General features: G+C 31.6%; 1 protein-coding gene across 2 annotated transcripts in view; it reads left to right on the top strand.

The window, feature by feature from the left end:
• Positions 1–26,720, top strand: part of LOC142221994 (uncharacterized) — a 104,931-nt gene that overhangs the window by 54,087 nt on the left and 24,124 nt on the right. The window contains exon 4 of one of the 2 annotated variants that reach the window (XM_075291940.1): positions 8,671–8,690. The exons of the other annotated variant lie outside the window; for it this stretch is intronic. The gene's annotated coding sequence lies outside the window, so the exon portion shown is untranslated. The remainder of the gene's footprint in view (positions 1–8,670; positions 8,691–26,720) is intronic. 2 annotated transcript variants of the gene reach the window in all.

Below are 26,720 nucleotides of genomic sequence, written 5' to 3'. Positions count from 1 at the left end.
GCTCAAGAAGATACATATTTAATAAAAAAAACACTCGTATCTGTTTTTTATTTTTTTTATTAGTGGTTCATATTTTCAAGAGATCTTCAAATCATATAAAATTTATAAATACACATATACAGATAAAGTGACATCCCGAGTCAAAATTGATAGATCTAAGTTGATACAACTAGATATGAGTAGGTTGGGAAAATAGATAGATTTGATCAAATTTTAATATTGGCCTACATTTAATGTCTTATATATAATTATATCTGTCCCTATATATAATTGAATCAGATGTTAAATCTGGTCATGTATGAAAACATATACATTTATATATAATTCTATCTCACCATATGTGAGTATATCTGGTGATATCCAAAGGGGCCAAGTTTAAGATCTACCCAGCAAAAAAAGAGTCGCCAAGAAAGTAATGAAAATGTTCCTTTTGGATCCGGAAGTGGTGCAAAATTGACGCAGAAGCGATGAATTTAACATGGGCTTGTCATAGAACGGCAGTCCTCCATTTCAACAGCCGTTGCACTGAATTTGCATCACTTCTTTAGGTGTGATCCGAATTCAATGTTTTGGATGTAAATTAAAAAATTCTGTGATATTTTGTGAAATAAATATTTTTTATAATTTTTTTATAATTTTAAATGGATTCTAACGCTTGTCGAAAACGTTTGACCTCAAATATTTTCAAAAATTCAAAATTTTTTTAGATTGGATTTAGCATTTTTTCGACAAAATTTAAATGATTTGTACCATTTTATGAATTCGTACTCTATTTTTAACCTATTTGAAACAAAAAAGTTAGAATTATCCATCAAAAGTATGAAAAACCCAAGTTCTAAAAAATTTAATTAAAAGAACTTCCTGGGTAGTTAAAATAAAGAACATCATTGGGAATGCATCTTCTGGAAGTGCTTTTAAAGTTGTGCTTTTGAAAGAACTTCCAACTTTATTGCTGATTAGATTCCCCGATATAAAATTTGTAACCTATTTTTTAGAATATCAAAAAATATTCTCCAAAATTTCCCATTTCACCCATTGTTTCACGTTTGTTTAAACAATGTTTAAAAACGATAAACTGAACAATCATTGCTAGTCAAAGAAACTCAAACTAATCACTGATACGAGAAGGAGTAAAATATAAAGAAGGAAGTTTCGATTTATAGAAGTAACAAGAGGTAAGAAGGACTGGCAAAGAAAGCTCACCACAACATTGACCAATTCCACCATGTTTAAGCATACACGAACATAGTCAATTATTAGCAAATGTTAGACCAAAACTGTTGCAACAGTTAAGAGAAATGGTTTCAATAGTGTTTTTGTAACTCCTGATGATGTTGTAGTTTGATGGCAATTGTTGGTGTATTGCTCCACAATACCTGTTAACATGTTCGAGGAAAACCACATTCTTACATCATGTGTATTATTAGATTAATTTTGTATTCATCTTTTCTCTGTTCTGTTGTACATTTCTCATTTAATGATTTAGGTCCTCCTCTGATGTCTCTTTTGTGGACAATGATATTGGTTCTTTTAAAGTGAAAGACAGTTTCTGTTTGCTCAAAATTTATAAACAACAATTATAACATGTTTTGTCCACATATCTTTAAAGTTGGCTTTCGGTTGTAGTTTTGCCAATCTTGTGTCAGGAATATTGTGGATTGTTGTTGTTTTCTTTTTAATTTCTTGGTGTCAACAGTGATCAAAGTTTTTCGAAATTGTTACACTTAGGAAAATGGGAATATTTATATTCCTAATGGGAAACTTCCGATAGAAATGAAATTTTAACAAAAAAAAAAGAAAAAGAAAAAAGAATATAGAAATAAAATTTTAACAAATTTTCTTATAAAAATTATATTTTGATAAAATTTCCTATAGAAATGAAATTTTGGCAAAATTTCCCCTACAAATAAAATTTTTCCAAATTTTAACAAAGTTTCGTTTAGAAAAAAAAAATGGATACATTTTTTTATAGGAATTTTGACAAAATTTGCTATAGAAATGATGTTATGACAAAACTTCCGATAGAAATTAAATTTTGACGAAAATTTCCTGAAGAATTGAAATTTTTACATAATTTCGTGTAGGAATGAAATTTTGAGAAAATTTCCTATAGGAATAACATTTTGTGAAATTTTCCTATAGAAATAAATTTTGACAAAATTTTCTTTGTTTTATAGACAAAATTTCCTATAGAAATGAAATTTTGACAAAATTCCCTATAAAAATGAAATTTTGACAAAATTTCTTAAACAAATGAATTTTTGACAACATTTCCTATAGAAATGAAATATTAATTAAATTTTCCATTGAAAGCGAAATTTTGATATTTATAGAAACGAAATTTTGACAAAATTTGCTATAGAAAATATGGATACATTTTTTTATAAAAATTTTGGCAAAATTTGCTATAGAAATGATATTATGACAAAACTTCCGATAGAAATTAAATTTTGACGAAAATTTCCTGAAGAATTGAAATTTTTGCATAATTTCGTGTAGGAATGAAATTTTGAGAAAATTTCCTATATGAATAAAATTTTGAGAAATTTTCCTATAGAAATAAATTTTGACAAAATTCTCTTTGTTTTATAGACAAAATTTCCTATAGAAATGAAATTTTGACAAAATTCCGTATAAAAATGAAATTTTGACAAAATTTCTTAAACAAATGAATTTTTGACAACATTTCCTATAGAAATGAAATATTAACAAAATTTCCTATTGAAAACGAAATTTTGATATTTATAGAAACGAAATTTTGACAAAATTTGCTATAGAAAATATGGATACATTTTTTATAGAAATTTTGACAAAATTTGCTATAGAAATGATGTTATGACAAAACTTCCGATAGAAATTAAATTTTGACGAAAATTTCCTGAAGAATTGAAATTTTTACATAATTTCGTGTAGGAATGAAATTTTGAGAAAATTTCCTATAGGAATAAAGTTTTGAGAAATTTTCCTATAGAAATAAATTTTGACAAAATTCTCTTTGTTTTATAGACAAAATTTCCTATAGAAATGAAATTTTGACAAAATTCCCTATAAAAATGAAATTTTGACAAAATTTCTTAAACAAATGAATTTTTGACAAAATTTCCTATAGAAATGAAATATTAACAAAATTTCGTATAGAAATGAAATTTTTATAAAATTTCCTATAATAATGCAATTTTGACAAAATGTCCTATAGTAATGAATTTTTGACAAAATTTCCTATAGAAAAGAAATTTTGACAAAATTTACTAAAGAAATGAAATTTTGACAAAATTTCTGAAAACATGAAATTTTAAAAAAATTTCCCATAGAAATAAAATTTTGACAAAGGATTTCATATAGTAATGAAGTTTTGAGAAATTTCCCAATAGGAATGAGATTTTGACAAAATTTGCTATAGAAGATAAAATTTGACTAAGATTCCTATAGAAAAATGAATATTAAAAAAAAAAACAATTAATTAAATTAGAAAGTCGGGCGGGGCCGACTATATGATACCCTAAATCACCCCTACTGATTTAGTAAACATTGTTTGTCGGGTATCAATGGTATAGGTTTGGGAGATAAACCGCATTTCCATATTTAAGAACATTAATGGTTATGGGAGTTTTATCACAATCTGAACAAAAATTTCTGATGTAAGGAGCTATAGTTGATTCTGAACCTACAGAGTTAGTATGCAACTAATATTGAGTCCATTATTAAAAAAGAGGAAATCGCTCAAGTAGTGTGGGTAATAAATTCAAATTTGTGAAACTCGGGAAATATATTTATGTAAGAGTTACATATAAGTCTAAATGCGTTCGGCTAATATTTCAAAATTTGAATTTTGAATAACATTGGTTAATAAATAAGATTATTATGGCCAAATTTGGGAAAATCGAGCGATGCATATATATTGGAACTATATCTAAATCTGAGCCGATATGGATGAAATCCAGAATTGGTTGATATAACAGAAGGTTACCGTGTGCTAAATTTAAGTAAGATTGGTTATTAATAGGATAATTATGATCAGAAATAAAGTTACATTTTTGAAAAACGGGTGATACATATATATGGGAGCTATATCTAAAACTGAGCCAATTTGGATTAAACTTTGCAGGTTTGGTTTATATTACAGGAAACTACCTTGTGCTAAGTGTGAGTAGGATCGGTTAATAAATTATGCCACTATGGTCAAAAATAAGGTTATAGGGGGGAGAATTTTTCAAAATCGGGCGCTATATATATATATGGGAGCTATATCTAACTCTCAACCGATTTGGATGATATTTTGCGCATATGGTCAGTACTATAGAAGATTAGAGTAAGCCAAATTTGAGTAAGATCGATTGATAAATAACGGGTTTATGGCCAAATTTATCAAAATCTGGAGCTATATCTAAATTTGATCCGATTTCTTCCAAATTCAATAGCGTTCCTCCTTGTACCCAAAAAAACTCCCTGTACCAAATTTAATCAAAATCGGTTAATAAATGCAACCGTGAACAACAAATACGTGGACAGACGGATGGACGGACGGACACCAAGCGCTAGATCGACTCAGGAGAGGATTCTGAGCCGATCGGTATATATTTTATGGGGTCTAAAATCAATATTTTTGGTAGGCACATTTTTTGGCAGATCAATGTTATAAAAATCAGAGAGGAATAAAATAATGGTTTCCTTTATCTATTTTGAACAAAATTATAATAATTTTAAACATTTATTCCTTCAAAAAATATCACTTCACAAGTGTATATGAATGTGTATAGGTAGTTGAAGGTATGTTCCTGAAATAAAACTTTCTTATCTCTCAGTGTATTGGTATTGAAGGTGGTTGAATTGAATGACGATGACGATGAAGTTGAATGTATTGTCCTCATCCTTCTCATCTTAATATTGATTGTCTTGTTGCTCCAACCCATCATGACTGAAGTGTTGTAGTGAGTGGTCCGTTTGAGTTTTATTATTTTATACAGTTATGTTGCAACTTCAACTCCTTTCTTTCTTTCAAATGCGACCAACAAACGGTGGCATTGGAATTGGGTCTTCTATTATCTGTCGGTCGGTGTTGGTAGTGTTGTAGCCGGTGTATTATGTGAGCTTTCCACGATCATTTGGTATTGTTATTACAGGCTGTTGCATATATTTTGTTTGTTTGTTTGTTTGTTGTTGTTGTTCTTCATCTCGGCATATCTCCTTGAAATAGTTTCACCATTTCTTATGCATGCTTATGCATAAATTAAGGCAAAAATAGAACTTTCTTTACCATACCAGAGAGCAAAGTGATGAAAGACTTGTTCCTCATATAATTTTGTTTGGTAACTAAGTCGATTCAGTTAAGAATTTATTTATGTATGTACTCGCATATATATTTTTATTTAATTATATTGTATTTATATAAGGATGAACACTTTATGTAATTGTTCTAAATTGTTATTGTCAAGAAAACTGTATAGACTTTTCAAAATAGTGGATGGTGTGACGAAATTATATAATTTTGCATATAAATGATAGATAATTAATAGGAAATATTGTTTAATTACTATTTAGTGGCGTAGGAATATAAACGTTTTAATATAAGTATGTTATTAAAACGTTTATATGAGCATTTTACCACTGTGGCATCACAATGGATTAAATAGCCTAAGTTAGCCTAAAATAACTGAATGGAAAAACATAAAAATGTTTATTTATTTATTATTACAATTTTAAATGCTATAATAAACATTAAAGCACTGCCCTACAGAGAATATAGGTTTTTCCCCTTCTAATGCAGTCCTTTGGAAAAGTCCACAAACATTTCTTTAACAGCACATCCCGGGATCCCCTATCGATTTGTTTCCACTTCTGATGCAGTACTTTGGGACAAGTCTTAGAAAGTTCAGAATTAGGCCGATTTAAGTGAAAATGTAAGTTTTTGACAGTTAAATTTCGCAAAAATTTAAATTTTCGCATAAAAAAGTAAAAAAAAAAATAATAAAAAATTTAACCTGTGCCGTTGACTTTTCACATCCGTTGAAGTTCTTTTAAGAAGATTTTGCAAATTACAATAATTTTTAATTTTTTTTTTATTGATTTTTAATGGAAAAAATATATTTATCCAAATATACATGATGAAAAAAAAAAGTAAAAACTATGTATAACATAAAGAAATAATTTTTTAGAAAAATTTTTAATAAAAAAAAAATTGCCGCTTGTGAGATTTGAACCAGCGTTCTTTATTTTTTCATTCATAATAATAAAGAACATCTCAGGGAGTAGTTAGAATTTCATGCAGTGGTGTCACATTAGGTTCATATCACGGACATTGAATAGACGTTTTGATACATCGTGTTCAAGGGCGTTGGTGGCTGAGTGTGCTAAGGCGTTTTGTTATGGTGTCAACAAACCCAGGATCAACCCACAGTAGAAGTGAAGAAGTGAAAAATTAGATAATAAGAAAATAGAAGTGTAACAAAAGAGATAAAGATAAAAAGTGAATTTGAAAAAAAAATGTTTTCTTAAATTACTTCATCCAAGGCACAACTTACAAAGGATCCAAAAATGGAGTACTTCCGACCTATGACAAGCCCATGTAAAATTCATTGGAGATGATCCAAGTTCGCACTACTTCCGGAATAAAGACATTAAAGACAAAAATATATTTATTTTCTCCGAAACGAAATTTTAGACCAAAAAGATTTATTTTATTTGTAAAGTTGCCTCGAGTATTGATTTCACCTTATAATGTATTATAGTACAGTCCTGCGATCCTACTCTAGGTAGTCTATATGCATAATATTTGGGAATCCCAGAAAACGTTAGTCTTAACCTTTCCATGTGCGACTTCACTTTTTTGGGTCTCGTGCACAGGTTAGGTTAGGTGGCAGCCCGACGTATTATGCTCACTTAGACTAACATATTCAGTCCATTGTGATACTACATTGGTGAAATTCTCTCTTATCACTGAGTGCTGCCCGATTCCATGATAAAGCTCAATGACAAGGGACCTCCTTTTTATAGCCGAGTCCGAACGGCGTTCCACATTGCAGTGAACTTAGAGAAGCTTTGAAACCCTCCGAAATGTCTCCAGCATTACTGAGGTGGGATAATCCTCCGCTGAAAAACTTTTTGGTGTTCGGTCGAAGCAGGAATCGAACTCACGTCCTTGTGTATGCAAGGCGGGCATGTTAACCATTGCACCACGGTGGCTTCCTTGAGGGTCTCGTTCATGTAAATCGTGCATGAGTTTGTCATATTCACAATTTTGTGCAGGATTGACACATGCGATTTTTTTAAATACCTGAGGCTACTTAAAAAAAAACTTAATTTGTGTGATTTGAATAAATAAATTCAATTATAATCTTAATATTTTTCCAATTAATTAATTGAAACAAGTATATAAGACCGTAAGTTCGGCCAGGTCGAAGTTTATGTACCCTCCCATTGTGTAGAAATTTCCTCTAAACACTGCCATCCACAATCGAATTGAACCGGATCAGATGAATTTTGCTCCTCCAAGAGGCTCCGGAGGTCAAATGTGGAGAATGGTTTATATGGGGGCTATATATAATTATGCACCGATATGGACCAATTCCGTCACGGTTGTTAGAGACAATATACTAACACTATGTTCTAAATTTCAACCGGATCGGATGAAATAGGCTTCTCTTAGAGGATCCGCAGGTCAAATCTGGGGATCGGTTTATATGGGGGCTATATATAATTGTGAACCTATGTGGATCAATTTTTGCATGGATGTTAGAGACCATATACTAACACCACGTTGCACATTTGAACCGGATCGGGTGAATTTTGCTCCTCCAAGAGGCTCCGGAGGTCAAATCTGGAGAACGGTTTATATGGGGGCTATATATAATTATGGACCGATATGGACCAATTTTTGCATGGTTATTAGAGACCATATACCAAAACCATATACCAAATTTCAACCGAATCGGATGAAATTTGCTTCTCTTAGAGGCTCCGCAAGCCAAATCTGGGGATCGGTTTATATGGGGGCTATATATAATTATGAACCGATGTGGAACAATTTCTGCACGGTTGTTAGATACCATATACCAACACCATGTACCAAATTTGAACCGAATCGGATGAAATTTGCTTCTCTTAGAGGCTCCGCAAGCCAAATCTGAGGGTCCCTTTATATGGTGGCTATACGTAAAAGTGGACCGATATGGCCCATTTGTAATACCGTCTGGCCTACATCAATAAAAACTACTTGTGCCAAGTTTCAAGTCGATAGCTTGTTTCGTTCGGAAGTTATCGTGATTTCAACAGACAGACGGACGGACATGCTTAGATCGACTCAGAATTTCACCACGACCCAGAATATATATACTTTCTGGGGTCTTAGAGCAATATTTCGATGTGTTACAAACGGAATGACAAAGTTAATATACCCCCAATTCTATGATGAAGGGTACAAAAATTATAATTCGTGCACTATGACCGTTTAAACTAATATTGGTCATATAGATTTTTATTCTATCATTTTGTCAAAAAGACAAATCTGGCTATAATTTAATGCTTTCTCAAGAGACAGATGTTCTAACGGACATAACAAAATCGTATTTAAATTTGTTTGTTATCAAGAATATAACAAAATTGAAAAAAAAAAAAATAATTAATTTCCTCTAAGCCATTCCAATTTAACGTATTTCTTTTTTACTTCCATTTCAGAATACATATTCGAATCAAAGGTAAGAAAGTTTCCCAAAACAAAAGAAAAAATACTCCACCGCTAGTCATTAATCAGTATGTGGAAAATTGTCCCTCCAATAATTAATCACAGGAAAAATTACATCTGGCACTGTAGTCGAAATCGAATGCCAAAACATTTTACGTGATATCTAAGGAAAGTTGGTAAAGTTTTTCCCCCAAACGAAACTCAATAGAAATGAATCGAATAACAAACGATAGTGCATAAAATCTGATCAACATTTTCCATTGAATGAAGTATAGAACCCGAGTAACATGAATTTCTCTTTTGGTTAATTGTATTTAATTAAACTTTCAACACTAGACACGATAAATAAATCGCGCAAGCTTAAAGTAAATGTGACTGAAAACATCAATATCAAAAGACATTTTAATATGGTGACATTGGACACATAATCTTGAAAAGAAAATCACAATTGAATGACAAATGGACGAGAAGACAAAATACAAATGAAATAGAATTGAATTAAGCCTAAATAAAATTCTAGTCATGAGTTTTTTTTTTTTTGCCACTCGCACAGGTAAAAGTTTCAAGGTAAACTAGATTTCAAGTCCAGGGAGAAAGAAACTTCAAACAAAAGAATGTCGTCTGTATAGAAAAAGAAAGTGTCAACTCACGTTTGTTTTTCTAATGTCAACAATAACATCAAGTAATTTAGTTCAGAACAAAACTACAAAAACAAAAATGAGTAGCAAAAATTGTTTAATGTACAAAAGTGTATAAAGATATCATAAAATGCCGCATGAAGACAAATTGGAAACAAAACTGCTGAGTCGTTTTATGATACAGACTTGTTAATAAAGAGAATATAACCTTGATGTGTGTACAAGAAGCGTGACAACCAGAAACACTTTTGCGATTCTAAAAGGGAAATTTGTCAAAGAAATACAAAAAATTAAAGAAATAAAAAAGTACTTAAATCGAAAGACTTAAGCAACAAACTTGCCTTAACTTTACATATACAAATTTCACTTTTGTCCACAATTTTCGTTTGTTTTTTTTTTTTCTATAAATTTTACAACTAAAATTGAAAGTAAACCAACAATAAGGAGGAAGATAAACATAACGAACGAACAAATCAGAGCAAATCACAGTACAGACAACAATTGAAGTTCCATTGTCATTCGTTAAGCCCATCATCATCATAGTCGTCATCAATTGTTAAAGTTATTACAATTGTTAAGTGATTTATGATTGCTTGATGCATTTACCAACATCCATGCATTGCAACAACCTTTACTGTAAAACTGCCACTACCGTTGGTTGCCATGTATTTTGTTTTTTGTCGTGTTCTCCCTGAACAATGTCATGTTCATCATTAAATGGCAAAACCAAAACACAATCATATAGAGAGCCGCAATCGTCATCTAGCCTCCTTAGTTCAGCATTTTAAAGCCAAAGCATACGTCCGTAAAAAATGCTTTTTTCCTATGCATTCAATTTACTTTCACATCTGTTCCAATGTCATCCAATACATGAAGCATCATCTCATCATAGTTCATTGTCAATTGCATTTCATTGTCAGCAACAAATTTTCGTTTTGTTAAAAAAAAAGTTGGTGGGACATGTGTCAAATGTGCTATAGAAAGAAGACCTGTACTACGTTTTTCAATCAGCATGAGGCGTAGAGTTTTGGGAAGAGCAATTTAAAATGTGATCTAGATAATTTTTTGACACATTTTTGTTTTGAGAAAAGTGATGAGTGTCACATGTGACAGTTAGCTAATGGCAAATCAATGCCTATTTCCTAAAGTGATTTTTTGTGCTTAAGATTTTTCCCAAAAAAAAACTTAAGGTGAAGAAACATTGAAAGTACTTTCGCTTTGTTTAAGTGGACCACAATATTTTTAAAGAAAAAATATAGAAAATCTGATGGAAACTATTTTTTACGAATAAATTGTGGCTTTGGAATGATATTTAAATATATTTAAATATTGTATTTTTTTAAAGAAAAAGTACTGCGTTTTAAGCCAGCATAATTAATTTAGGTCCTCGGGGGTATTTGTATGACATTTGCCTTATGCAAGCCGAGATTTGAATGCGGTAGTATTAGGTACAACCCTTTTTACCTATTACGAGTGTTGAAAATTTTTACCATTGAACACTAATGGAATCGGGATGAAACCAAACCAAGCGAAGGCATCAATTCATAATAATCACAACTAGCTAAAGCATTAGTCGGTTGAAAATTTTAATTTGTTTGATAAAAATGTATAATCATTAAAAGGGACCAATAATTTGACGTGATCATGCAGACATCTGCTGGTAGTCTATATTGACCACGTTTGCTGAGTCGCACAATAAATTTCGCACGAAACTATGACGATTGGTACGTCAGATCTTCATGCAAATGCCTATCAGCTAAGAGAGCGTGGAATTTTGTTACTGTTTCTTCCGAGGTAACATCTTTCGAGAAGACCTCGATGGTTTCCGGCAATTCAATCCGACGTTAGTAATCGAAGGAGAAGGGTCACCGTGTCTCCGATGGATATCATTATTTTTCCTAATTCCATAATCGGCAGACACTAAATTTGCGAGAAAAGAATTAAATAAGTATATTGAAGTAATAATTTATAAGGTTTATGAACCCTGAAAAAAAGTCTGTTGTAAAAGTGATGTTAAAATGAACTAATATTTATTGTAATAATTTTATTTTGTTTCAGTTTATTTTTAAAATTTTGCAAGAAATTTTGCCCATCCCAAAAGATTTTTTCTTTATTCCAAGTATATCTCAAAAATTTTATGAACTAAATGTCAGTAAAATTTCAATGACATACAAATTAGTTCAATTCTAACTACAACAGAATAAGTTTTTCGTACACTTCTCAAAAATAGATAGAATGAACTACAGCGTGGTTAAAATGGAATGATCTGGCGCCTAAGATTTTTTCTTCAATTTTAGTTAATTTTTGAGGAAGATGCATTTCGTTAATGGTAGCTAAAAATCAAAAAACAAATGTCGGAAAATTTTCGTTAATTAAATTAATCTCAAAATTTGGAATACAATTTAATTCAATTTTCGCACGTGATAGTTCATTTTTCCCGTAATGTACTTTACTCTTTTTCAGCTAATTCTTGAAGAGATTCCAGGCTTTTAATTAAACCATAGGATAAAGGAACTGGCAGTAAAAACAATTCTCATATTTTCTACCGCATAATTAAAATAATAAAAACAAAATATTTCAGAAATAGGCTTGACTTAAAAATTCATTATATTTGAAAAAATAAATCATAATTTCCTATAAAAGAATAAGAACTGCCAAGAGTTTCTAGACATGTATAAATTGACATATATTCTATATGAGAAACAAAAGACTTAGGACACAAACTTGAAATTCTGGTTCATTGAATTTCCATTCAATTCAACGTCAATTTAACATCTGTATTTACATAATATCTTCAATCGAAAAAGTCATTGACTTCTAGCTAGAATAGAAATGTAAATTGCATATAATTTTGATTTGATACAGACACGTTTTCGAACAAACTCAAACATCGAACGAAAAAAAGATATTGGAAATTGTAGAGGTGATTTAATGATTTGTAATTGAAAGCATTACCATTTTTTCATCATTTTTCATTTTGATGTTCAATATTATATAACACAATAGCTGAAACAAGATTTAGTTTTTTTTTCTCTAGCAATTTTCAACTGTTACTCTAGTGCAATGACTATGGCATTACATTGAAGTGATCTAGATTTTCAAGTTTATATTGATAAACTTTCCAAATTTAAAGAGAAGAGATAGGAACGCAAAAAAAGAATTGCCAGTTTGATCTAGAAAATCAAAAATGCATAAAACTGTAAAGATCTCCTAGTCGCCAGATGGCAGCTGTAAAGTAATGATGAAGAAGCCTGCTTTTGTGGTGGCCAGTTATGTGTCGATAGTGATTAAGTGAGGCGATGAATTGTGATTTTTTTAAATATTTCACTGCCTAGGATTTAATCATGATGCTTGTGGTGATTTATTGTCCAGTTTAGATAGACGATTTTTTTCTATTAAAGGTGTTTTGAAGGTGGCTTTTCTGTTTTCTTATGATTTCATCATTTTCAATGATTAATCAAAGCTTTAACGGATTAAGGATAAATACTCAATTCTTTGGATGCATTGTACAAAAAAAGAAGGTATTGCTTTTAACGGTTAACCCATACAAAAGTAAACTTGGTTTTAGTCTAACATTTCTTAAAATGTTATTGATTGGTGAGCTAAATGATCTTGACACCATATAAAATATCTAGACAACAAGCTTAAATGGTATCTTGGAATACTTGGATAATACATGGAATACTTGCAAATCCGCATTCAATAGCTTCACAATTAATGGTATTTCATATGTTGACAATAAATGTGTCTGTGAGGGATGTCTTTAAAGGAAGTGGTGAGAAGACTTGGTATCATAATACATTGCTTTTTAATCAATCATTCTGAAAAATTATGAGATCGTGCGTAGATAGATGGTGGGCATATTTTGTAATTTTTAGACGAAATCTTCTATTCAATTTGAATTAATTGATGAGTTGTCTACAATAAAAAATCAGCATTTCGAGAGTTTACAGTTGACCCAGATCCGTATTTGGCTTTATTACGCTGGTAAGTTTTGCTGGGTACTACACAAACAAGTCGACTTTTCAAGGCACTAAAGCCAATTTAACTTAATTTTAGTTCATGGCAATTATCATGTTTTAGTAAAAAATTTTCCACTATGAGACAGTTTCTTTGACTTTAATAATTATTTGTGTACGTGCGTAAGTTGAATGGACTAAAAAAGGAGAATATTTACAAAAACGAATTATTTAGATTTACTTAATTCGTATCTCCCACCAAAAAATATTTCAGAATTTCTTAAAATTTAAATTTTTTGCAAATTTTACCACAAATGCGCTCATAATGAAATTCACATAATGCCAAAGATATTTTTACAAAATTGAACTCCAATTTTTTTTCGTTTATCCTACGAAATTTTTTTTAAGAAGCTAACAATTAATTATTTGATAAAAAATTTTCTTGAATGTGCCGAAAAATATTTACTTACTTTTTTTCGACAACGGCGTTTGTAATGTAAAAATTTGGTCAAGGGAAAATTTGGTTAAGGGAAAACGCGTGTAAATCGGTGAAATCGTTTATTTAAAAAATCAAATTAAATTTCTTTTTCAAGTTCAATTAGTATAAAATTCAGGAAAAATATTCAGTTAGGCTTTCGCTTTTCCAAATCCGAATTGCCGGGCCTCACGCTTGACACCTGCCATCAGATTTTGTACAGCCACCTTGTCCACCTTCTTCGCCGCAGAAAGCCAGTTTGCCTTGAACTTCTGCTCGTCCTTAGCAGTTTTTTTGGTCTTCTTTAGGTTCCGCTTGACAATAGCCCAGTATTTCTCAATTGGGCGGAGCTCTGGCGTGTTGGGAGGGTTCTTGTCCTTGGGAACCACCTGCACGTTGTTGGCGGCGTACCACTCCATGGCCTTTTTACCGTAATGGCAAGATGCCAAATCCGCCCAAAACAGTACGGAACAACCGTGTTTCTTCAGGAAAGGCAGCAGACGTTTATTCAAACACTCTTTTACGTAAATTTCTTGGTTGACAGTCCCGGAAGCTATGAAAATGCTGCTTTTCGAGCCACAGGTACAGATGGCTTGCCTAACCAGATATTTCTTTGCGAACTTTGACAGTTTTATGTGCTTGAAAATATCTGTCAGTCAAACTTCGTCAGCATCGTCGTGTACAGCCTCCGGGATCGCGCATTGGCCGTCGTATTTTGTTTATCATCGCGATTTGGAGTCACTACCTTCTTTAAGTCGATAGTCCGGCTCGTTTTTTGGCTCGATGCACTGTTGTAGACGATACACCCAGCTTATTTGCGGCATCTCGGAGAGAGAGGTTAGGATTTCGCTTGAAACTACCGGCAACTCTCTTTGTCGTCTCAGCGGCTTCCGGTTTTCGATTTCCCCCCGATCCAGACTTCCTGGCTGTCGACAAACGTTCCCCAAACACTGTACTTACATTTTTAACGGTTGATTTGGCAACTTTTAGCGATGTTGCCAGCTTTGCGTGCGAGTAGCTCGGATTTTCGCGATGCGCGAGTAAAATTTTGATACGCTGCTCTTCTTGCTTGTACGGCATTTTGACAACTGAAGAGTGAATTCAAAAATCAAAATAGGAGCAACATTCTACACACACACCTTCAAAATGAGGGGTGTTCAGGTTTTTTTAAATGCAAAATTGAAAGAAATACGTCAAGTTTATATTGACTAAATTTTGACCGTATCACCCTTTACAACATAAAACATAAAAAGTTTAGTTTAAATTGTAGAAAATTAATCTACATTCTCTTTCCTGGTTCACTATTTTTAAGAGTCTCTCGTTATACAAAATTTGTATTTTAAAAAAATTTTCATATTTAAGATATGAGGATAATGTTCTGTAATATTCGATGCCTTTTTTACCTACTTTAATAACATATTTATATTTGTTTGATTATTTTTCACTGATCTACTGATTCGAACAAAACATTCCAGTTTTTTCCAAAAGAACTGTAGAAAGTGTTCATTCCCACAATATCGTTCAATGACCTTCAATTTCAACGAAGTTCGTGCCTTGAGTCTTTTGTTTTTAAAACATTTTTCTCCCGAAAAAAATTTTATAATTTTCAATTTCATTGTTTAAATAAAGTAATTTTCTCCCATCTCCAATGTATATCATAAACATATATTTTAGGTTTAAACATCAATAATTTCCAACTCAAATTTAACTGCCCTCAAAACTTTTTTTTTTCGTACTCAACCATCATTTCCCTCTTTGTGGTTCACCAAAGAAAATCTCTTTGTTACAGTCCAGCCTATACCTTAGCTACCAAAATCATAAAAAGAAAATTTATTTAGCCACAAGAAAATCTATTTAGCAATACCCATGGCTATTAAAGCGAAATGTAAAAATGCATTAATATCAATTTGATGAAAATATTTGAAATGCATAGGGGGGGGAGCTGGAAGGGGACACATGGTTGCGGCGGACAATTGTTTAAAGCAGGTCATTTAAGCTCACCCAACTCTGCATACCGTAATTCGTACATCTAGCGGTGTTTGGCATTGAGCGTAACTATTTCTTTTTTTTTTTTGTTTGTGACTAGAATTGTGGTGTAGTAGAAATGTTTTTTGAATGGCCTTAAATAACAAGCACCTCAGCAAAAATTGAGGTATATTGTGTGTTTGTATGTCAGATGGTTGTATTCATTGGTTGCGGATGGAAAGTCCATAGGAAATTTGCAAGTGACTGATTATTTTTTCGCTTTTGGGGCGAAGTTAAGGTGTCCATATTACCATGTTGACCATGAAGTATAGTTCCGAGAAGAAGCAATAACAATTATTGAGTTTTACGAAATCGTTGCACAATGGGTATAGAATAAAAGGAGAATTTATGGAATATTTTGTTTGCTTTCAAATATGCGAGAAAAAACTTTTTTGTAGAACAATTTTAATCCAATTCACAAGACCGTCTCCACAGTTCATCTCTAATGAAACATATTCTGCTGCAAACAGATTGGTTCTAATTATCTCCTAACAAACAAGACCCTTGTGAAAACAGGCCAATGACACGGGTAGTGCCATAAAATCCAGTTGCTCACCTATTACTCACCAATGTGTTCCCAGCTCGATGTGTCCCTTAAGAATGGTGTATGTAGAAATTTTCTCTCCAGAGTACTAAACTAGGATCAAAATTTCTCAGGCCAAATGAAAAATTCATGGACCTCTGACTACGCCCATGGTTACTCCCCTTTATAAAATTAAGTTATATTGAGGTTATACATTGAAGAAAAGAATGTCCGATTCCATAAATTTTGTATTTACACTAATGATTAATTTGGTATTAGGTTAGGTTAGGTGGGAGCCCGATGTATCAGGCTCACTTAGACTATTCAGTCCATTGTGATACCACGTTGGTGAAATTCTCTCTTATCACTGAGTGCTGCCCAATTCCATGTTAAGCCCAATGACAAGGGACCTCCTTTTTATATCCGAGTCTGAACGGCGATCCACATTGCAGTAAAACCACTCAGAGAAGCTTTTAAACCCTCAGAAATGTCACCAGAATTACTGAGGTGGGATAATCCACCTCTGACAAATTTTTGGTGTTCGGTCGAAGCAGGAATCAAACCCACGACCTTGTGTATGGAAGGCGGACATGCTAACTATTGCACCACGGTGGCTCCCTAATTTATTTCAATTTGGTATTGATTCCTAGCGAAAAAAGCGTAGAACTGAAGGAAGGATTCACGATACCCTTAGTCACATTTTATTTATCCAGTTTTAACTCGAATCACGTAACTATAAGGACAAAACGACTTCATTGAAAAGTTAAGTCTTTTGGATAGGGAGAAAACTTTACATCAACAAAATGTGTCTTGTATGCAAATTTCACTTTCGTATTTTAATAACATGAAATCTTTGTAAAAGCTATCTCATCAGTGCAAGTCTCACCAATATTGGCAAGTTGAGTTTCATAATTGCTTTTTATTGTTATTAATATTCCTTAGTCATATGAAACTGAAAGCAATCAATTGCCACAACTAATCATTACTAGTTGAACATTTTGTTCATTAGTAATAAAAAAGTTCACTTATTTTCCTCTGGTTTCCTCTTCTTATCTTTTAATTCCTCCAGTACCAAACAAAAACAAGCCCATATAAGATATTTGGCTATATTTGTTTCTTTAACGATATCAGAATAAATCACAAACATTTCACATGCCTCCTTTTGATAGACTCTACCTTGTAAAGAGTACATCAAATTTGTCTCAAAACCAAAACTCTTTTAAACCCATTGTGTGTTTGAAATAAATATTTTGTAGGTATTTTAGAATATAACAATTCGCATTATACACATGGAAAATGGTCAAGTCTCCGCTCCTTTATTATGCTATTCGCCAATACGTGTATCAATTTCTATGGACCCTTACAGTCTCTGTCTGAGATTATTAAGCACCATTGAGTAGAGAGTATTAGCCTTAAGGTTTTTGAATTGGTTGATTGTTTTTTATTTGTGTTTAACTCCGCCCCAACGAAAGCCTTTCTCAATTTTTCATATATCTTTTATAGGCGTTGATTATTAGAATTTCGCCAATTCGGCGGTTACTTAATTTAAATGAACGAAAGAAAATCAATCCATAGCATTGGTCATGCTTTGTCGTTGTGGTAAAACTTAACCAAATTGCAAAATTTTCCTTTTGTTCATGATGCAACCAATCACCAATTGTATACAGTATTCCTTTAGTTACTATTCAATTTAGTTCATTTATTATTATATAGGGAAAAAAGCCAGGTAAGGTGTTCATAGATATTATTTATAATATGATTAAGTTGTATACTACCATCTCTCTAGATTGTTGTCCAATCCCATGATTTTTCGATTGATGGCGAAATTGTTGAACGTAGACGCATTCGAGCATGTTGCATGTAGCAGTTGCATTTTTATAGTGGCAATTACTACTTACATCTCTATGAATTTCTTGGTGTTTCGAATGGAGTTTTTTTGTTCGAATTTAATAATTTCTGGTTTTTGGTTTACTTGGTGGAATTTTCTAAGCAATATAATTTGTCATGCTGAAGATGAGGCATCTTAATGGTATAGTTTCTCATTTTTATAGCTATTGCAGGAAATACGTTCAGCAAAAAATAGCTGACCAAAGATATGTGATTGTAGTGATTGATAACTGAAAACTAGAATTATTTCTATTGATAAACTGTCTGAAAACACTTTTTGATCTCAACTTTGAAAATGATTTATGACGACGCACCCAGATAAATTCCCATACATTTTCTTTCAGATAAATTCCCATACATTTTTTGTGACACTACTTTCGAGCGAATTACGTTGAGATTTAGAGCATATTTAATAGTAAATCATAAAGACTGTTAGAATAAAAATTTAAAACCCCAGTTTAGAATAATAACAGTGTCCATATAAAAAAAATTGTATTACTTATATTCGACTTCTTACATTTGACAAGTCTTCTGCTTAATGTAAAACACATTTCGGGAAATTTTATATTTTTTGGTATTGTGCCAATGTTGATGACATTATTTATGACATGGATTTTCAGTTGTAAAACATTAAATTTAAAGTTGCCCAAACGCCTTTATGAAAAAGTATTTTTTATATGAATTATATTTTATTGGATCAATTGCATTGTTGATGTTATATGATATCCCAGCAAAAAAAGCGTCGCCAAAAAATTAATGAAAATGTTCTTTTTGGAACCGGAAGTGGTGCAAAATTGACGCAGAAGCGATGAATTTAACATGGACTTGTCATAGGATGGAAGTCCTCCATTTCAACAGTCGTTGCACTGAATTTGCATCACTTCCTTAGGTGTGATCCGGATTCAATGTTTTGGGTGTTAATTAAAAAATTCTGTGAAAATTTGTCAAATAAATAATTTTTATAATTTTTAATGGATTCTAACGCTTGTTGGAAACGTTTGACCTCAAGTATTTTCAAAAATTCACAATTTTTTCAGAATGGATTTAGCATTTTTTTGACAAAATTTAAATGATTTGTACCATTTTATGAATTCTCTCTGTTTTTAACCTATTTGAAACAAAAAAAGTTAAAACTACCCATTAAAAGTATGAAAAAACCAGGTTATAAAAAATTGAAATAAAAGAACTGTCTGGGTAGTTAAAATAAAGAACATCATTGGGAGTGCATCTTCTGGAAGTGCTTTTAAAGTTGTGCCTTTAGAAGAACTTCCAAATTTTTTTGGCTTGATATTAGGTATTTAAAAATAGTAAAAATAGTCTGAAGGTGGCCAATTGACCGTCCAGACACCACATGTCATGCAATGCCAAGCTTTTGGATTTTGGGCAAAACTATTTGGAAATCATTTCACGGCTGCGCCCATTGCTTGCTGAGCACAATTTTTTGATGAGAAACGCGCGATAAACTTTCTTAACAGATTACTCATTAAATAATAGAATGAAATGATTAACAAGCGTTGTTCGTTTGTAAGATTCATACTTAAAATATAGACCAAAATTAAAATGTTTGATAATGAAAACAAAAAATTAAATGTGTTTCATCTCTTTAAACCAGCGTTGCCAAAAATATTATAGCTAACAATCACCCTTTGGTTACTGGTGAAGGCCCATAATATATGCCTACACTCAAAAAAAAGTGAATTCTCTATTTCACTAAAGCCAATTTAGCTTTATTTTAGTTCATGGAGTTATTATGTTTGGAGAAAGTTTCTTCTACTCTAATAATTTTTTTGTGAACGTTAGTTAAATTAACTAAAACCGAGGAAAAAAATATACACAAATGAAGGATAAAGATTAACTAAATTCGTGGCTTCCACAAAATAGTTAAATATTTATTTAAATTTGTAAATTTTACTACAAATGCGTTCATCATGAACTTTGTATGTCACTAAAGACATTCTTGCAATTTTGAACTCCAATTTTTTCCTTCAAAGTACAAACATTTCTTTAACAAATGAAAAAACTTAATTATTGCCCATGTTCCCAAATCCACTTCCAGGTGAATGTGAACAATCCACTTTCCCCGGAATTTTCGTGAAATCAATTCACTTGCAAAAGTCTTGGTGAAAGTTGAATTATGTCCAACATGGATGTATTTCCGGCTAAAAAAAGTACTCGCGTAAAAAATATGAAATGTTTTATATTTAGTACATGAGTTTTATTAAAACTGCGTTATTTTTAATTAAAAAAATAATAAATTATAATAAGTCTATTGATTCCACTTATTTTGATTTCCGCCTTAGTGAATTTTTGGGTGATTTGTGCAACCCAGTTGGTTACAGTAAAGTTCAAAAAAGAGCGTGGAATTAAGAACACCAAACTTTCACGTTCGTGGATTTGACGTGAAAAGTGGAAGTGGAATTAAAGTGGATATCGGAACATAGGTGTATGTCTAATAAATTTTCTTGAATTTGTCGAAAAATATTTACTTATTTTTATGACATCGGCGGTTTTGGATCTGTGATCAAAGGCATAAGCCTAAAGACTACTTTGAGAAGTACATTAAAAGTAATGACTAGGGGAGAACTTCTAATTTGTTTGCTGAGAAGTTATAAAGAAATTTCACATTTTTAATCTATACCCAGCAAAAAAATTTGGAAATTCTTCTCAAAGCACAACTTTAAAAGAACTTCCAACAATGCTCTTTCAAAGATGTTCTTTATTTTAAATGCTCAGGAAGTTAATTTGAGTCAATTTTTTTATAACTCGCTTTTTCATATTTTTAATGGGAAATTTATTTTGTTTGTGTTTCAAATAGGTTAAAAACAGATTAAGAATTAATAAAAGGGTACAAATTATTTAAATTTAGCCGAAAAAATGATAAATTCTTTGTAGAAAAATTTCGAATTTTTGAACATATTGGATAACAAAAGTTCCAGACAAGCGTTATAATGCATTAAAAATCATAAAAAAATTTAAAAATTATTTATTTGTCAAAATATCACAAAATTTCTTAATTCACATCCAAAACATTGAATTCGTCTCACACCTTAAGAAGTGATGCAAATTCAGTGCGGCGGTTGTTGAAATGGTGGACATCCATCCTATGGCAAGCCCATGTTAAATTCATCGCTTCTGCGTCAATTTGGCACCACTTCCGGATCCAAAAAGAACATTTTCACTACTTTTTTGGCAACGCTTTTTTTGCTGGGTATTTAAAAAAAATATTTAATCTATAAATAAAACACGTTTTAATATGGGCATTACAATAATTAATTATGTAAAAATTAACATTTGAAATTTTAAGGTATACCCAGCAAAAAATTTGGAAGTTCTTCCAAAGGCACAACTTTAAAAGCACTTTCAGAAGATGCACTCCCAATCATGTTCTTTATTTTAACGATCCAGGAAGTTCTTTTATTTAATTTTTTTATAGTTTGGTTTTTTCATACTTTTAATGGTTGTTTCAACAATTTAAGAATTCATAATATGGTACACATTATTTAAATTTTGTCGAAAAAATTCTAAATCCAATCTGAAAAAATTGTGAATTTTTTAAAATATTTGAGGTCAAACGTTTCCGACAAGCGTTAGAATCCATTAAAAATTATAACAAATTATAAAAATTATTTATTTTTCAAAATATCACAAAATTTTTTAATTCACATCCAAAATATTGAATTCGGATCACACCTAAAGAAGTGATGCAAATTCAGTGCAACGGCTGTTGAAATGGAGGACTTCCGTCCTATGGCAAGCCCATGTTAAATTCATCGCTTCTGCGTCAATTTGGCACCACGTCCGGATCCAAAAAGAACATTTTCATTACTTTTTTGCGACGCTTTTTTCGCGGGGTAATTGCAAGTAAATCTACAAATAATTATATTTACACTAATACAATGTTATAATGTTTAATAATTTAAAAAATAAACAATAGGCTTGATAATGCTTGCATATTTAATGGGAAATTTTTTCACATGATATATATAATTAAATGATAAGCCTATAATTTAAGCTCATAACGTATTAGATTTACAAACAAAAACAAAAGACTTAAGCAATAAACTTGAACTATTACAAGTGGCTGAGAAAGAGAAAGAGTAACAACAGCTACAAGTTGCATCGTGTTAAACTAATACACTCACACACATATGAATAACTGTAGGAAATCCCTCAACAGACCATAGAGAACAAATTATGTCATTTAAAAAAATATAATTACCACAAAAGAGAAATGAAAGAACACATGTAGATATGATATAATACGAGTAGCATAATAAAATATCATCCAAAAGCTTAAATTAAAAGTTACAAGAAATATAGTCATTAAGAACTACCGTAATATACCATTAGTTCTATGAGAGTAGACGCCATCGTTACCCATGCTTACGCATCTATATATGTATGGATAATAATTAAAAAAAGTGATTATTGTAGTAAATATGTACATTGTACCAAAATAGGGTGGCACAAAGTTGTATGAGAAGTTCTTTATGCATTTTAATCGTAATTAAGGTTATACATACACTTGCATTCATAAATCTTATTCATTGCTGGCCTAAACAAAAATTCTGTTATTAGATTCGTAATCAAAGATAGACATTAAGTAAAGCAAATAATTACTATGGTCACACCATCAACGTGCGGTGAATTTAAAATATATCGCAGATCTAGAATAACTATGTACGTAAGATGTATACTAATTTAGATATTAAGTTTATATTTATTCAGATAGTTAGTTAAGATCTCTTTAGATCCATATAAAAAAATTCACATAATTCTCAGAAACTTCATAATATTTATTTGGTGGAATTGGTATTCAACCAATTGCTCTTCATTTTTAGATTTTAATACCCATCGTAAAATTATGTATTAAGCAGAAAGAAAATCCCATAGACTGATGCTACATTAAACGAAATTTATTTATAATTTTAGAATGATTATAGTTTTAATTTAATATAAAATTGTTTTCTCTCAAATTTCTATACTCCAAATGTGAAATGAAAATACGCAAAAGTTCAACGGGAAGTAGAACAGAACAACATCTTCATATAAAATTGAAAAATAGTAAGAATAACATGATTTATACAAATTTTCATAATTTTAGTGATTTTTTATTTTTATTTTATGAAAAGTAGTAATTTCGAGATGGTAGTTAATTCGAAAACAACGTCATTACATTTTCCTTGTCTTATCCAAATATTTTCGAAAATCTAAAAATTATAATTCGATCCCATATAATTTCAATTCTCCACACTATTTTTACTGATGAATAGATATTTTCATAAAACAATCAATAACAAACCAAAAACTTTATTGATGAAAAGAATGTTTAATTTTGAAATATTTTTTAGATAGGTTTTGTTTTTTTCGTATACTATATAAAAATCCACCGAAAAGGTTTAATAAAACAAAAAATTACAGTTATATTCATTCTTCTTTTTAATTCTTTCTTTTTTTCGAAAAAAATTTAAAAATTAGGCAAAGCTACAAAACCCTTAATTAATATAAGCTTCTGTTTACAGATAACGGGGAGAATACTAACATTCCAAACAACAACAAAAAACCATAGAAAAACAAACCCTTTCCATAGAAATCATAATAGGCTAATTAGATTTTGCTACCGAATACTGCCTTTTCTATGTTTCTCTTTGTGTTTAAACATAACCATTTTTTTTCATTCACTATTATAATTACAAAATAAATATGGGATGAGAGTTGGAAACACCCAATTTTTTATGATATATGCATGCAGCCTTTAACTTAACATTGTGCTAGAAATTCTCATCATACTTGGTGTTAGCCAAAGATGAGCATTTGCTTTAATTCTCATAGACGTCTGTCTTTATACATAAATTTTAGTACATACCCATAGATCTAAAAGTACTAACACTAAGTGCAGAAAATATTCATTGGATTTTTTCCAATGTAATTAGATGGGAATTCAAAAAAAAACTGAATATTGTTTTTGCAGTATGGGTTGTAGTGATTATAGGGCAATGATAACTTGGCGTGTAAGGCAATTAAGTTTTGTGGGTGTTGTATTTATTTTATTATTTTTTTTTTATTTTTTGAGAAACAAGGAACTGATGTTGAAGATTTTATTGTAGGGAAATAAAATTATGCACTTAAGGAAAATTTATGAGAGATTATTTTGTTGTATACGAACAATTAGGTTTTACAATTTGAAGGAATTATATTTTACGAGAGGGGGCCAAAAAGGTCAAATTGGTGAAAAATAAAATAAATTTATGAATAAGAAAATCTCATACACATAAAAAATAGTAAATTGTTTTATAGCAAGAATGAACCAACCCGTGTGAAAATTGAACTAAATTATACTCGACATTTTGCGATTTCCACAAAGCATTGTTAAAACCAGTAAAATTTAATGTCCTGGTGTACTTTTGTACAATTCACGACGTTGCACCCTCTCATAGAAGAAAAACTGAACTAAAAGTAAAAAAACAAAATCATTGGTCATTTTAACCATACTGTAGTTCGTTCTTACTATTTTTGGGAATCGTACGAAAATTTTCTTCAACTTATGTGTACGGTCATTGAACTTTACTCCCAATTTTAGTTCATAACATATAAGACTTCCGATGTTCGCTAAAATCGACTAGAGGCCTGTGACAGAGTTAACATTTAAAATTTCAAACTAGAGAATGATCGATCGTCGATCGTTTTTGCGGATTCCGATTATGGATTTAGGCCAAAACTGAATTGAGAAATTCTTTTATTTTACAACATGTGATTTCTATGGTTCAGAAGAGAAGCTTTATAGGTTTGGCTTTAATTAAACGATTCTAAGTTTTAGAAAAAATGCTATTGTACTGCATATGAAACTGTTGTAGAGTATCATATACTTTATTAATTCCATATAGAAAATAAAATAAAAACAAGTATATACGGCCGTAAGTTCGGCCAGGCCGAATCTTATGTACCCTCCACCATGGATTGCGTAGAAACTTCTACGAAAGACTGTCATCCACAATCGAATTACTTGGGTTGTGGTTTCTTAAAACTTGTTAAGAAGTTTTAAGATACCACAATCGTTTTCTAAATTGTGAGTTAGTCCATACGTTCATATTGGACCAAAAGTTAAGTTAAGTCTACAAATAATTACGAATCGACATGGAATTTTTGCACGGTACGTAGAGAGCCAGAATTGAAATATGGGGGTCGCTTATATGGGGGATATGGACCTAGTTAGGCATGGTTGCTAACGACCATATACTAGCACAATGTACCAAATTTCAACTCACTCGGATGAAATTTGCTCCTCCAAGAGGCTCCAAAACCAAATCTAGGGATCGGTTTATATGGGGCTATGTATGATTATGGACTGATATGGACCATTTTGGCATGGTCGTTAAATATTATATACTACCACCACGTACCAAATTTCAAGCAGATCGGATGAATTTTGCTTCTCAAAAAGGTACCGGAGGTCAAATCTGGGGATCGGTTTATATGGGAGCTATATATAATTATGGACTGATAAGAACCAATTCCTGCATGGTTGTTGGATACCATATACTAACATCACGTACCAAATTTCAACCGAATGGGAAGAATTTTGCTCTTCCAAGGGGCTCTGGAGGTCAAATCTGGGGATCGGTTTATATGGGGCCTATAATAATTATGGACCGACATCGACCAATTTTTGCATGGGAGTTTGAGGCCATATATTAACAACACGTACCAAATTTCAATTGAATCAGATGAATTTTGGTCTTCCAAGAGGCTCCGGAGGTCAAATCTGGTGATCGGTTTATATGGGGGCTATATATAATTATGGACCGATGTGGACCAATTTTTGCATGATTATTAGAGACCATATACTAACACCATGTACCAAATTTCAACCGGATCGGATGAAAGTTTCTTCTCTTAGCGGCATCGCATGTCAAATCGGGGGATCGGTTTATATGGGGGCTATATATAATTATGGACCGATGTGGACCAATTTTTGCATGGTTGTTAAAAACCATATACTAACACCATGTACCAAATTTCAGCCGGATCGGATGAAATTTCCTTCTCTTAGAGGCCTCGCAAGCCAAATCGGGGGATCGGTTTATATGGGGGCTATATAATTATGGACCGATGTGGACCAATTTTTGCATGGTTGTTAGAGACCATATACTAACACCATGTACCAAATTTCAGCCGCTTCTCTTAGAGGCCTCGCAAGCCAAATTTGGGGGTCCGTTTATATGGGGGCTATACGTAAAAGTGGACCGATATGGCCCATTTGCAATACCATCCGACCTACATTAATATCAAGTCGATAGCTTGTTTCGTTCGGAAGTTAGCGTGATTTCAACAGACGGACGTACGGACGGACGGACATGCTCAGATCGACTCAGAATTTCACCACGACCCAGAATATATATACTTTATGGGGTCTTAGAGCATTATTTCGATGTGTTACAAACGGAATGACAAAGTTAATATACCCCCCATCCTATGGTGGAGGGTATAATAAAATAATATTAAGTGTGCACTGAAATAGCATATAGGTGATGAGTAC

Source organism: Haematobia irritans, chromosome 1 (genome assembly GCF_050003625.1).
Source record: "Haematobia irritans isolate KBUSLIRL chromosome 1, ASM5000362v1, whole genome shotgun sequence".
NCBI lineage: Eukaryota > Metazoa > Arthropoda > Insecta > Diptera > Muscidae > Haematobia > Haematobia irritans.
This window is presented reverse-complemented; position numbering and strand designations above follow the sequence as displayed.